The sequence below is a fragment of the Pipistrellus hanaki genome, assembly GCF_964339955.1.
Source record: "Pipistrellus hanaki genome assembly, chromosome: 11".
Classification (NCBI taxonomy): Eukaryota; Metazoa; Chordata; class Mammalia; order Chiroptera; family Vespertilionidae; genus Pipistrellus; species Pipistrellus hanaki.
In genome coordinates this window covers 51,837,620-51,850,828 of record NC_140513.1, presented here as the reverse complement: position 1 = coordinate 51,850,828, position 13,209 = coordinate 51,837,620, and the positions used below count along the sequence as shown (strand labels likewise).

Sequence of the window (13,209 nt, the reverse complement as noted above, 5' to 3'; positions counted from 1 at the left end):
AACACACTACCTCTCGGATATCTCTCCTTAGGAAGGCACTAATCCCATCCAAAGGGCTCATTCTCACGATCCCCATCTAAACCTGATTATCTCCTGAAGGCCTCATCTCCCAATACCTTTACCTTGGGGGTAAGGGCTTCAACATGTGAATTGGGGCGGGGCACACTTCAGTCCACAGCACTTTCAAAAGAGTTCTTATCCGTTTACATAGCTACCAATACTGTGTAAGTGAAGTGTTTTAAAGTGTATAATCACCTTAAATGATATCTAATTATTTTAGATTTTAAAAACTTTGTTTATCATTGTTTGTTTATAACATCACATTTCTTATTGCATGAATGCTAGTTTTCTTTTCCTTGTTAACTATTTTTCCAATGTTTCTTATATACTTATGAACTTTAAGATATATATACACTTTAATCTTTTGTCATATTTGCTACAAATATTTCCCCTTAATTGCTGTTTTTCTATATGTTAGAGTTACAGATTTTTCTATTGTCCAAAAGTTTTAATGTTTACGTTGTTGACTGTTTATATGACTAAAAAAACTTAATCGTGACTACTATTTTTATTTTGGAAAAGTTTCAGAATTACGGTGAAGACAGTAAAGAGAGTTTCTGTATACCCCTCACTGGTTTTCCTTATTAACTTTACAGTGACAGTTAATAATCCTACGTGAACGAATTGTTATTAACAAAAATCCGCACTTTATTTGGATTTCTTCCGATTCACCTGCTGCCCTTTCCCGTCCAGCATCTCCTTCAGGATGCCTATTAGCCTTCCACCTCCTGTCTCCTCGGGCCCCTCTTGGTTATGACTGTTTCTCAGGCTTCCTTGCTTTCTATGGCTTGGACAGTTTTGAGCCGTACTGGTCAGTGTTTTGCCAAATGCCCCTCCATTGGGATGTATCTTTTTTCTTCTCATGTGTTTTGGGGAGGAAGACACCGGCCATCCTCATCACATCACATCAAGGCTCTGTGTTGTCAACCTGGCTGACCAGGATAGCACCTCTGGTCACCCGGCTGGAGATGGTGTTGGTTAGATTCCTCCCCTGGAAAGATCCCCCCTCCCCCCTTCTCTTTTCATGCTGTACTCTTTGGAAGATGATCTGTTTATGTGCCATTATTTTTAAAAAGTCACTTTTAGGGTGAACATGTCATCTGCCATCCAGAAATCTTGTAATTACCGAAGTCTGTGGCTTCTGTGCCCGCTGGGTGCCCTGGACTGAGCTGGGCTGTAAGAGGAGACTGCAGTCCAGGCGGTGGAAGGGGCCAGGCTGTGGGCTGGTAATTGGAGGTCACCAGCCGAGGCTCCGCTGTTACACACACACCAGAGAGAGGGGTCCGGCCTCAGGGATGAGAGTAGGTCGGACGTCCTTGCTGTGACCGAAGGCAGCCCATTTTCACTGCGTTTCCTTCAGTTTTTACTGGCTGTGTTACACTGGCAGAGACATGACCTTTGGGGACGTCTGTAAGGCCTTGTCAGCTATTTTTAACATTTATTGTTTTTTTAAAGAGGAACAAGCAAACAAAACTCTGAACCTGACATCCAGTTTCCGGTTTCACATGTCAGGAGTTTGGAAGTTGCCACTGTTCTAAATGTGTCAATTAAAAGACAAAGATTGTCAGAATGGATAAAAAACACACGACCCAACTATGTATTGTGTCTAAATATACATATAAGTGAAGAGAAACATATACCATGCTAACACTAGTCAGAAGAGAGCAGGAGTAGTTGTATTAACTTCAGAGAGCAGACTTCAAAGTAAGGCAAGTTATCCAGGATAAAGAAGAGCATTGCCTAGTGACAGAAGGGTCAACTTTCCAAAAAAAACTTAATAATTCTTAATGTATATGCGGCTAACAGCAGAGCGTCAAACTATGTGAGGCCAAAACTGATAGAACTGCCCAGAGAAATTGATGAAACTATTATCTCAGATGTGTGTGACTTCAGTACAGCTCTCCGAAATGGACAGACCCAGAATGGAGAAAATCAGTAAGGACATAGTTGAACTAAAAATCAATTAAAAAAAACAAAACACAAAATCAACCCTTCTGAACTTAACTGAAGTTAATTTAGACCCCTCTCTCATGGAAACCCTAAATCCTCTAGCCCAGTGGTCTGCAAACTCATTAGTCAACAGAGCCAAATATCAATAGAACAGCAATTAAAATTTCTTTTGAGAGCCAAATTTTTTAAACTTAAACTTCTTCTAATGCCACTTTTTCAAAATAGACTCGCCCAGGCCATGGCATTTTGTGGAAGAGCCACACTCAAAGGGCCAAAGAGCCGCATGTGGCTCACAAGGCCCTGTTTGCTGACCACGGCTCTAGCCCACTGTTCCAACACCATTTGCTAAGTCTGTGAAGGAAAGAAAATGTGTGTATGGTGTCTCCTTTATCAAATAATCTCATTAAAATAATAATGCTCTGTTTCTGGGCTTTTTGTTTTGTTCCTTTGATCTATAAGTCTGTGTTTACACAAAAACTTCTCTTTGTTGAACTGTTTTAGATGTTTCAATACTATTATGACCAGTTCTCAAAGCAGCATTCAAAAATGACCTCTGTGATGGAGACCTGCTCTATTCCTGTCAGAAACTGCTTGAGCTTTAAAATGCACAATTCTGGAGGCCTCATGTCTTGGCTTCTTTTATTCTAATGTCAACCATGTTGTAATTTTTCTCATCCTGAAACCGATAGTTCGTTAACGCTCCTTCACTTTTGTTTTCTTTTCCACCCTTGCCTCTTTCAGCCTCTCTTCCAGCCGTATTTATCTGCTGTTGCCAGCATTTTCTTTTGTCTTCGAATTTTCAGTTCCTGTCCCGCTCAGTTTAGCAAATCCAGAGGTTTTGGAATTTTCTTGCTCTTTGAGGTTTCTGATGTGCATTATTTCTTGTGTCCTTTAAGAATGTCTCATAAACAGTTTGGTGTTTCCTTTTCAGTGTTGCCCAAATGTCCCTGGTACAGGCTCCCATCGCTGTAGTTGTAGCAACACATTGGTAGCAACACTTCACCAATAGAGAACCTCACCTAGCTGAAACAGAGCTCAAAGCCAGAAAGATAGGCAAAGTACACTTTAGTGTCCATGCTCTACACTCTTGTCTTTACTTGTAGTAGAGGCCTCCAGCCAGAGACTACTTATCATAACTTCTGACCTGATTCTAATAAGTGTTGTTTATGGCATAATTTTGTCAGGGTTCTGAGAGGTGTGGTGAGGGGGTGGCTTTAGAAGCCAGTCTGTGGACAGTGGCAAACAATGGCCGTGAAAGAAGGAAGAAAACATGACACACAGTCATAGAACTCAAAAGCACAGCAGCCTGGTTTTGTTTTGCTTCAGTGCACAGGAGATGTGCCTTCCTGGGGACAAGTCCTTGAACTTCACAGGCAGAACTGAGCTCTAGTCCCAGCTGCCATAGATTGGCTGGGAGGCCAGCGACCAGTTACTCTTGAATCTCAGTTTCTTCATCCTCTCTTAGATGTATTGGGAAGATAAACAATGAACTGCAAACGTGATTATAGGAGGAAGGCACCTCTAGATGCTCAGTAAATATTGGTACGTTACTGCTCCTCCTACCCCAGTTACTGTCAGTCTATGGAGACACTGAGGGAAGTTTAAATGAAATGATATCCACTGTATTCCATTTAAAAAGGTAGAGACTTGTATCACATATGCTAAAACATTTCAGGATGATGACAAATGTATTAAGGTGGCATTTTGAAAGTTAGTAGGTTACCCTTCACTCACAGAGAACGCTCACTTGGGTGGTTCCTATAATTTCCCCAACACAGAGTGTGATGTTTCTGTATTTATATTTACTGCATTACTAACCTGTTTTTGAAATAAAAAAATGTTGCAGAAGTAATCTCTTACTCAGTATTTTTTAATATATGTTTTTAATTGATTTTAAAGAGGAATGGAGGGGGAGAGATAGCTATAGAAGCATCAGTGATGAGAGAGAATCATTGATCGGCTGCCTATTGCATGCCCCCTACTGGGGATTGAGCCCGAAACCCAGGCATGTGCCCTTGACCGGAATCGAATCTGGCACCCTTCAGTCTGCAGGCTGACCCTCCTCTATCCACTGAGCTAAACCGGTTAGGGTTCAATTATATTTTAAAAAAAAAATTATGTGTGTTTTCTCTGATTTGAAATACATGTTAATTATAAAAAATTCATCTATTGTTTTTGTATGTGTGTGAACTGTTTGTTTTAATTTCAGGATTGGTCAATATTTTTCTTTTATTGCTTCCTAAATGTGTGATGCCATGACATTCCCTTTGTCATCCCTGAGCTGCTAACCTCACCAGAGCTCTTTTTCATTTTGCTGATTGAACCACACATTTTGGTTTTGTGTTTCTAGAACAAATAGCAGTGATTCAATCTCTCTGTAGCAAGACATGGACCTCTTGCCAACCTGATGATTAATTTCTTCCTGGGAAAATTTTCTCCTGAATTTCTAATGAAAAGATTTGAGCTAACAGATGAGAGAGGCCTTAAATTGTTTCCACAAAAGAAAACTATTTCCTCTTCTTCCTTTCTGCTTAATGGATTGACCACCGCAGGCATAGATTTTCCTACTTCTGATCTTTGTGGTAACCACTGTGTTTTAACTTTTTTGGAAAGTTGCTAGGTTTGCAAACTGCTAGATCATACAGACATCTCCACCATTTAGAACTGGAGATAAAATGAGATTAAAAAACCCCTCCACAAGCAGTTAGTGATACATTCTTTTTAAAAATTAAAATTGTTTACGAACTTTCAGAATTGCTTGGCAAAGGAGGTGATCTATAAATTAGTCCCATGTCATGAACTATAGACATTTGCCAGATTAGCTGTGCTCTCTTTTGCCTTTTTATCTATTATTATTTAAAAAATTATTCATTTATATTATATTTTTATTGATTTCAGAGAGGAAGGGAGAGAGAGATAGAAACATCAGTGATGAGAATCATTGATCAGCTGCCTCCACCCCCTAGTTGGGATCAAGCCTGCAACATGGGCATGTGCCCTGACAGGGAATTAAACCATGCGTGACCTCCTGGTTCATACATAGTTCAACCACTGAGCGACCCCAGCCCAGCTCTTTTTGATTTAACAGTTCCATGCTGACATGTGCATCTGTTGTGGGTCGAACCCTGGGTTCAAAATAAGACCACTGGAGGCTGAAGATTGATTAAAAAAAGCAGGCAAGGATTTATTGAAAAACTGGCCAGGACGGCCACGGGAGCACCACACGCAGGTGGGCCCCACAGGACCGCACTGATCCAGGTGTAGGCAATCCCTTTTAAAACTTCAAACCACAGGAATTTCCCTTTGTTCTAAATTCTAAAGGCTGGGAACATTGGAATGTGGCCCTATCTTGCCCATAATACAAAAGCAGAACTCAGAGGTTAATCTCTAAAGGTTATCTATAGTTTCTACCCCTGAAGTTACTGAGTCAGTGGGAGTCAATCTCCTGTAACTACCCTATTGTTTAAGCAAGTAATGGAAGGTCGAAGTCAGATAGCAAGGTTAAAATTCAAACAGCATACTTTACCCAAGTATGACTGCTACCATATTTCACATCTGGTGCTCTGGTGACTGGGTAGCCTTCTTTCTCAGCGCCATTACCATTTCTGACAAGGCAGTGGGGAGTGTGAATAAAAAGTGTTCATAAAGTAGCAGTGACAGACATGTGAAAAATAAATAAAATGCTGAGGAGTTCCAAAGAGAGCTCTTTCTGGTTGACAGGAGCACCTGGCATTGGTTTTGGGTCTTGAGGGGACACCAGGTTACCTGGGACATGTGGACAAAGTGAAGTTGGGTCACTGAGGATTCCTGGCCTCCATCGAGTGGAGAGTGTGGACTGACCACTTGTGATCACTGTGACTTGGTAATATTTTCAGTTAATTTGGTTTCTTATATAAAAACCACAGTAGAAAATGACACAGAAATCTAATTAACTCAGGGGCCTGTTGGGTACTACTTAATCAAGATTTTTTTTTATGATAGTTTAGAGAGTCAGAGGATAAATTAAATTTATGTTTAAAGACGGTTAGAACAGATGCAGTTTAATGTGGTCCCAGCAGTGATCTTTCATATTCCTAGCACCTTATTAAATTTTTAAATGTATTCTAACATATGGAATCGAATGTGTTCGATGGTGTCCCGAGGCAGTGTGAATGCAGTGCGCGGTGGGGATGATTGTGGTTTTGAGCAGGAACTACAGATTTTGTCCTTATCTCTAAAAGTTGATAAAGGTAGTAAGGTGACATTTTTAGCCAGATGATAAGAAGCTTACAGTAAACATAGAATGTTTGTAGTATAGCATTCCTCATGGACTTTTTTCCTTCTTCATAGCATTTCTTGTAAATCATAAATTGTAGATTATGATGAGATAAAGTTGTTAAGGCCAGCTCTCCCCTTCCCCCCATCTGCTTAGATCAGTTACCTATGATGTAATGGTTTGGTCTGTCTTAAGGTTATTTAGGGTGAAAATCAGTGAAAAACATGCAGTTAATATTTTTCTTTGTAGCGGTTAAATGATCAAGAATATCTACAGGCAGAGTTGGACTTACTTTCATTTTTCTCTGATTTTCCCCCCTCCCCCAACTTTTCTGTCTAAGTAATGCAGATGTTTCTCAGGTCTGGAGAGGGACACTCTTCACAATGCCAAAACCCTACTTCCAACCTAATATTTTATTTTATTTTATTTTTTATTTTTATTTTTTAAAATATATTTTATTGATTTTATACAGAGAGGAAGGGAGAAAGATAGAGAGTTAGAAACATTGATGAGAGAGTCATCGATCAGCTGCCTCTTGCACACCCCCTACCGGGGACATGCCCGCAACCAAGGTACATGCCCTTGACCGGAATCGAACCCAGGACCCTTCAGTCCCCAAGCCGACGCTCTATCCATTGAGCCAAACCGGTCCCGGCCCAACCTAATATTTTAAAAAGACGCCATAGACATTGCTATCTTATATGCCACTAAGGAAGGAGAACACGCCAGGGGGATTGTGTGTTCTTAGGTGGCCTTTCCTAAGGGAAGGGAAACATAGCTGTCATGCAAGGAGACACTGTAAGGAGGCTTGTGTATTTCAATCTTGGTACAAGGTAGAGGGGGAGAAACCTCTCATGAGATTTTCTGCTCTGAGAATTGAATAAGAAAATTCTATTGCTTTATTAATTTATATCCCATAAAATCCCTGTCTTAAGTTTAGTATATTTACACAATTATACAACCATCACTATAATCTGCTTTGAACACATTTTATCACCTGAAAAAAAAATCTTGTGCCCTTTTTCCACCCCCACCCCCAGGCAACTACTAATCTAATTTCTGCCTCTATAGACATTTCATAAAAATAGAATCATATGTGTTCCTTTGTGTCTGGTGTTCGAGGCTCATCCACGTTGTGCTGTGTATCAGAACTTCATTTCTTGGGATGGCTGAATAATAATCAAATGTGTGGATATACCACATTTTGGTATCCATCCATAAGTTCATTGACATTGAGGTTACCAGTTTTTGGCTACTGTGAATAATGCTGCTACAAATAATTATGTACATGTATTTTCCATTCTCCAGCATGCATACCTTGGAGTGGAGTTGATGGGTCCTGTACATGAAGCCCATGTTTAACTTCTTAACACTCTAATAAAAAATCTGAGTCAGAATTAGATTTGTGGTCTGAATCTCAGTTACCATTGTGGCCCAAACAAGTGCAAGCAAGTAATTCTCTGTCATCATTGATGTTTTATCTCTCTCTCCCTCTCCCTTCCTCTCTGAAATCAATAAAAATGTATTTAAAAGATATTTAAAAAATAAATAAAAGAACCCTAATATGAAAAATTAGAATGTATATACTAATATATATCATACAAGATAGGTCTCTCTTTAAAAACATTACAAGATTGTAATCACGCCTGAAAAAATTAACAATATTCATCAACTATCCTGTCAGTGTTCAAATTTCCCCAGTTGTCCCATATAATTTATTAAAGCCTGTTTGTTTGAATCAGGATAGAGGGATCCTTCTTGAGATCAAATTGGATGATGTTAATTTGCTTAAAATCTGCCCATGAATTTGCATGTCTCTGAGATGAAGACCCCAATCTACCGCAGTCCACAAAGCTTGAGGTGGTCAGGCCCCCACACACGGCTTCCACCTCTTACCCTCATTCGCTGCCTTCTAGCCACAAGCCTCTTAGAGTTTCGTGAGTGTGCAAACCCTTTGCTGCCTTTTTTGTGTGCATGTGGATGTCTCTGACCACACACTTCCTCCCACTTCTCCCAGGGCTTCTTCCTGTCTGTCACCCACAGCCCTCAGCTGGGATGTTCTCCTACCTCTTGTAATGACTCCTCCTCCATAGATTACTCTTCTCCCATTTCTCCATCGTAACTCTCCTTTCTTTCACACCATTTCTCATTTTGTAGTTAATTATTACTTGCCTTTTGACCATTTGTTCCTTTGGGCTCAGTTCCATGAGGATAGGACTGGTCTCTGCTGCTCATTACAGTTATACTCTGCATCCAAGCACCATGCTCATCACCTAGTATGTCCTCAATATATATTTGTCAAATTAATGAATTTGTTGAGTGAATGTACTAATCAGAAAATATAGATGGGTAATCAAAGTAGACTGCAAGGATTTGCAGTGCATTAAAAAAAGAATCCAGTCATCATTTATTGAGAACTTACTAAGGATAGGGCATAATAATGATTGCTGTTATTGTTCAAGGGAGAGTGAGTTAATAAATCTTTTGGGATGTGTATTTTCTTTTAAATAATGATTACAGATAGTCTGGCCTAGTAAACGCTATTCAGGATTGTGGGTGTCTCCTTTGCTATTTCTCAACTATGGGCTGACTCACTCTTCATCTAAGTTTATGTAAATAAGCTGTCAGACAGAATCTCAAGGGATAGAGGAAGCTTCACTGCCTTTTTTTTCTTTCTTCTTTTTCCCCCCCACTGCCTTTTGTTAACTTTCCACCATTTTTTTCTGCCTGATTTCATGAGTCCTTTATCCATCTTTTGATAAAAATAGCCCAAAGTGAATAACAAAACTTCCAAAAAGCTTTACTTGGGAGCTTTGCCTTTTGAAATGTATCAAACTGCTCCATTGCTTATGCTTTGAAATTTTATCAACCTCTCTAGTCCCTCCTCTCTCTCATTCTTCCCTCTCTCCCCGAACTGTGTCATCATGTTTGTAAAACATCATGCGTAGAACTTTGCAAAGATGGAGTGATATTCGGGTTAGGTACATTTGTGTAATTCAGTATCATGTATCATATACATTTAATAAATAGTCTGAAGACCTACTAATAGTCACTAACAAATCTAAAGGACTCTGAAAATTTTTAAAACTGAACTATTTGGGGGTTTATGTATGACTTTTATCTTTGTGTAAAGTAATTTATATATTATTTTATTTTTATTGCCTAGAGTGAAAGTATTCAAGCCAGCAAGGAGTATTTTTTATTGCCTGGAAGCAGAATGTTATAACTAGAACTCAGAATATTAAAGCTCCATGTAGTTCTGATTAATTAGCATTTTCAAAGGTATAGGCATAGTTTTGGTTTTCCCTGTAGGCAATACAGTTATAAGCTGTGGTTTCTATTTATTTTGGCATGCAAACAAGTTTTCTGCAAGACTTACTTTATTTTTATGCAGTTAAAAAATTGTGTGTATATTTGTATAAAATTCTGTGTCAAATCCCCCAATGATATGAGATTATTTGCCATTTAAAGAATTTGGTGCCAGTTTAAAAGAAATTATACCAAAATGTATTGTTTGCTTTGATTCACATAATTCTTTGTGGTTACCACAAGAAAATTAATTTCATGATCAACTATTAAAAGCATGTATATTTCAAAAGAACCTCCTCATTTTCTCAGTACAATTGTATTGTTGAGATACATATATTTTCGGTACAACTTAAATAAAATAGCACAAGAATGACTTTTCATACAATTCAAAGTAAGTTAAAAGTTATTTTGCAATTTATGTCTTTAATCTATGAAAATTTATATTTGTAAGCAAAACTACAAAGTGTAAAGAAGATATGAATGTAATAGATACACCAATTGCTTAATGCATCATGTCTTCTTGGGAGCACTACTGTTTTTGTAAAGTGACCATTCCTCTCAAGGCATTTTGTTATTTTCATGCAGTCTTGCAATGGCTACCTCAAGATGTAAAACATTAAAAAAAAAAAAAAAAGTAAAAACATAAAAGGATAGAAACTATTTCAGCCATTTTCCCATTTCTGAGACCCACCTCATCGGCCCAGGGATGGAGGGAGCATGCCTACCTTGCATGGTTTAACAGGTGCTTGTTGATCATGTTCTCCACATCAGGCACTGAGTTAGTTTGTGGGGAGAGACTTGACAAAGGGAGCATGTGGGTATGGGTGTAGGTCTTCTGGAAGTCTCCAGTCCCTTCTCGAACACTTGTTCTCCAACCACACCTTGGTGTTGATAGTTGGTTCAGGGGATAAAGGGTAGAAAGACACATGTGTGGAAATGGATGGCTTTGCATGGTTTTTAAGTAATAAAAGGAAAATGTTGATTTTATTGTTAAGCATTAAAAGCAAACTAAGGCCAGTAATTCTGTATTCCTTAGGTTGTAAATTATGTTTTAAGCCTGACACTAACAGGAAAAAAGATAGGTAGTTTTGACAAAATCCTTGTAAACGCAGTTAAAAGGGAATTAATTGGGACAAAAACTTGAACATCTATGTCCAAAATACAGACCAAGAAAGAGAATACTTGGATGCAAAAATTGTCAAAAAAGATATATGCAGATAATTGAAAAGAAGAATTACAGGTCAGCAGGGGTACTATAATATGTTAGCTTCCCATGGCTGATGTAACAATTACCACAAACTTGGTGGCTTAAACAACTCAAATCTTACAGTTCTGGAGGTCAGAAGTCTGAAATGGGTTTTGCTGAGTCAAAACCAAGGTTCCCCGTAGCCACACTCCCCTGGAAAATTCTAGGAGAGAATCCATTTTATTTCCTATCTCCAGCCTCGAGAACTGTATTTCTTGCATTCTTTGGCTTATGGCCCCTTCCTCTGACTTCATAGCCAGCAGCAGCAAATATTTTGAAATTTCTCTGTTTCCATGGGCATATCATTTGCCTTCGCTGTGCCTACTTGCTATAAAGATCCTTGTGATTGCACGTAGGGCCCAACAAGATAATCCAGGATAATCTCCCCACTTTAAGACTCTTAATTATACCAGTAGAGTTTCTTTTTTCATATAAAGCAACATTCATAGGTGCCAGGATTAGGACCTGGATATTTTGGGGGGCTATGATTCAGCCTGACACAGCTAAAAATAGTGTGTATGGTAGAGCAGTATACACACATACAAACTATATTGTTAGGAATTGGTTATCTCAGGGTGCTTATAAAAGGTCCCCTTTATATATCTTGGCATTGCCAAAGTCTTTATGGGATGTATTTTACTAATTATCAGAAGAAATAAAAAATAAAAAAGAAGAAATAAAATTACTTTTAATTTGGGAAAAAGGTTTATAAAAGACTTTATATTTTAGAACAGTTAGATTTATAGAAAAGATGAGAAGATAATACAGACAGTCACCTGTACCATCATTCCCCTCTTATTAGCATCTTAAATCAGTATGATGATCCTATATAATAAAGAGGTAATATGCAAATTGACCATCACTCTAACACATAAGATGGCCACCCCCATGTGGACACAAGATGACTACCACAAGATGGCTGGCAGGGGAGAGCAGTTAGGGGCAATTGTGCTGGCAGGGGAGCAGTTAGGCATCAATCATTCTGGCAGGGAGTGGTTAGAGGGTGATCAGGCTGGCAGGCAGAGTGCTTAGGGGCAATCAGGCAGGCAGGCGAGCGATTGGGAGCCAGCAGTCCTGGATTGTGAGAGGGATCCTAGATTGGAGAGGGTGCAGGCTGCACTGAGGGCGAACACACACACACACACACACACACACACACACATCTGCCTGTGCACAAATTTCATGCACTGGGCCTCTAGTTTATTATAATTAATGAACCAATATTAATACATCATCATTAACTAAAGATCATACTTTATTTGGACTTACTTATTTTTAACTAATTGGCTGTGACAGTTTTTCAGGCTTTTTTTTTTTTTTTTCCTTTTTGAATGTTTTGAGAAGTACTAGTCACATATTTTGTAAGATGCCCTTTATTGGAATTTAAATGATGTCTTTCTCCAGGTAAGACTGAGGTTCCAGATTTTTGGGAGATAGAGAAGACAGTTAAAGTGCCACTTTCATTACATTATATCAGGGTCTATACTCTCATCATTATTTGTCACTGTTGATGTTGGTCTACATCACTTGGCCAGGCTGGTCGGACCCCACCCATGCACGAATTTATGCACCAGGCCTCTAATATGCATATTGGAGGAGGAATATGAAATAAATGTTGCAAAATATTAACAGTGGTTATCTCTGGGTTATGAGATTATGGTTGGCTTTAATTTTCTTCATTGTTTTCCAGTTCTCTCTGAGGAGTTTATAATTTTATAATCAGGAAATATCAATAAGACACTACCAAAAACTTTTATAATTAGATAAAATGGTAAGCTCCATTATGAGAACCCCCCCAACAGTTCAGTTCTATTATGCACAAGAGCCCTTCTTCAAATACAAGGTAGATGAATTCAAGAAGGCAAGGCAAGAAGGTTGCCAAGTCACTAACCATATTTAAGGCTACTTAAAAATATCTCATCAAGGCCAGTTCAAATATTGTTTAATATTAATTTCAAAGTGCTATTTCTAATGGCATTAGTGTGACTATGTCCTGTGCATTTCATTCACTTCACTAATTTCACTTTCGTACATTTAACAAACTACTCGAGTAAAAATTTCAGAGAATGTAATTTTCCCTTATTTTGTGTTTTTAAAAAAGTCCATGGGATATAAAAATCCAAGTCTAACCTGGGAGTATCAGCCTGCTCTTACATTTTCCTTGAAACAAAAGACATTCACTACATTTTGTAATTGGCTCTTTTTCAATGGATTAATTTGAAAAACCTTTAGAAGACCCTGTAGATTTTATAAAGCCAGGCCATTTGCGTTTTTATTTCCTGTTCCCCTAAGACAATTAAACAGGGGTGGATTAGCATTAGGCTGCAGCAGAGAGTGGAGGGGAGGAGGGGGATCTCCCGGCATCCCTTCCTACAGCAGCAGCCACGGG

At 38.7% G+C, this 13,209-nt stretch overlaps 1 protein-coding gene across 1 annotated transcript in view; it reads left to right on the top strand.

Annotated features, from left to right (window-relative positions):
* TTC39B (tetratricopeptide repeat domain 39B) overlaps nt 1–13,209 on the top strand; it is a 129,036-nt gene that overhangs the window by 30,571 nt on the left and 85,256 nt on the right. The gene's annotated exons all lie outside the window — the stretch shown is intronic.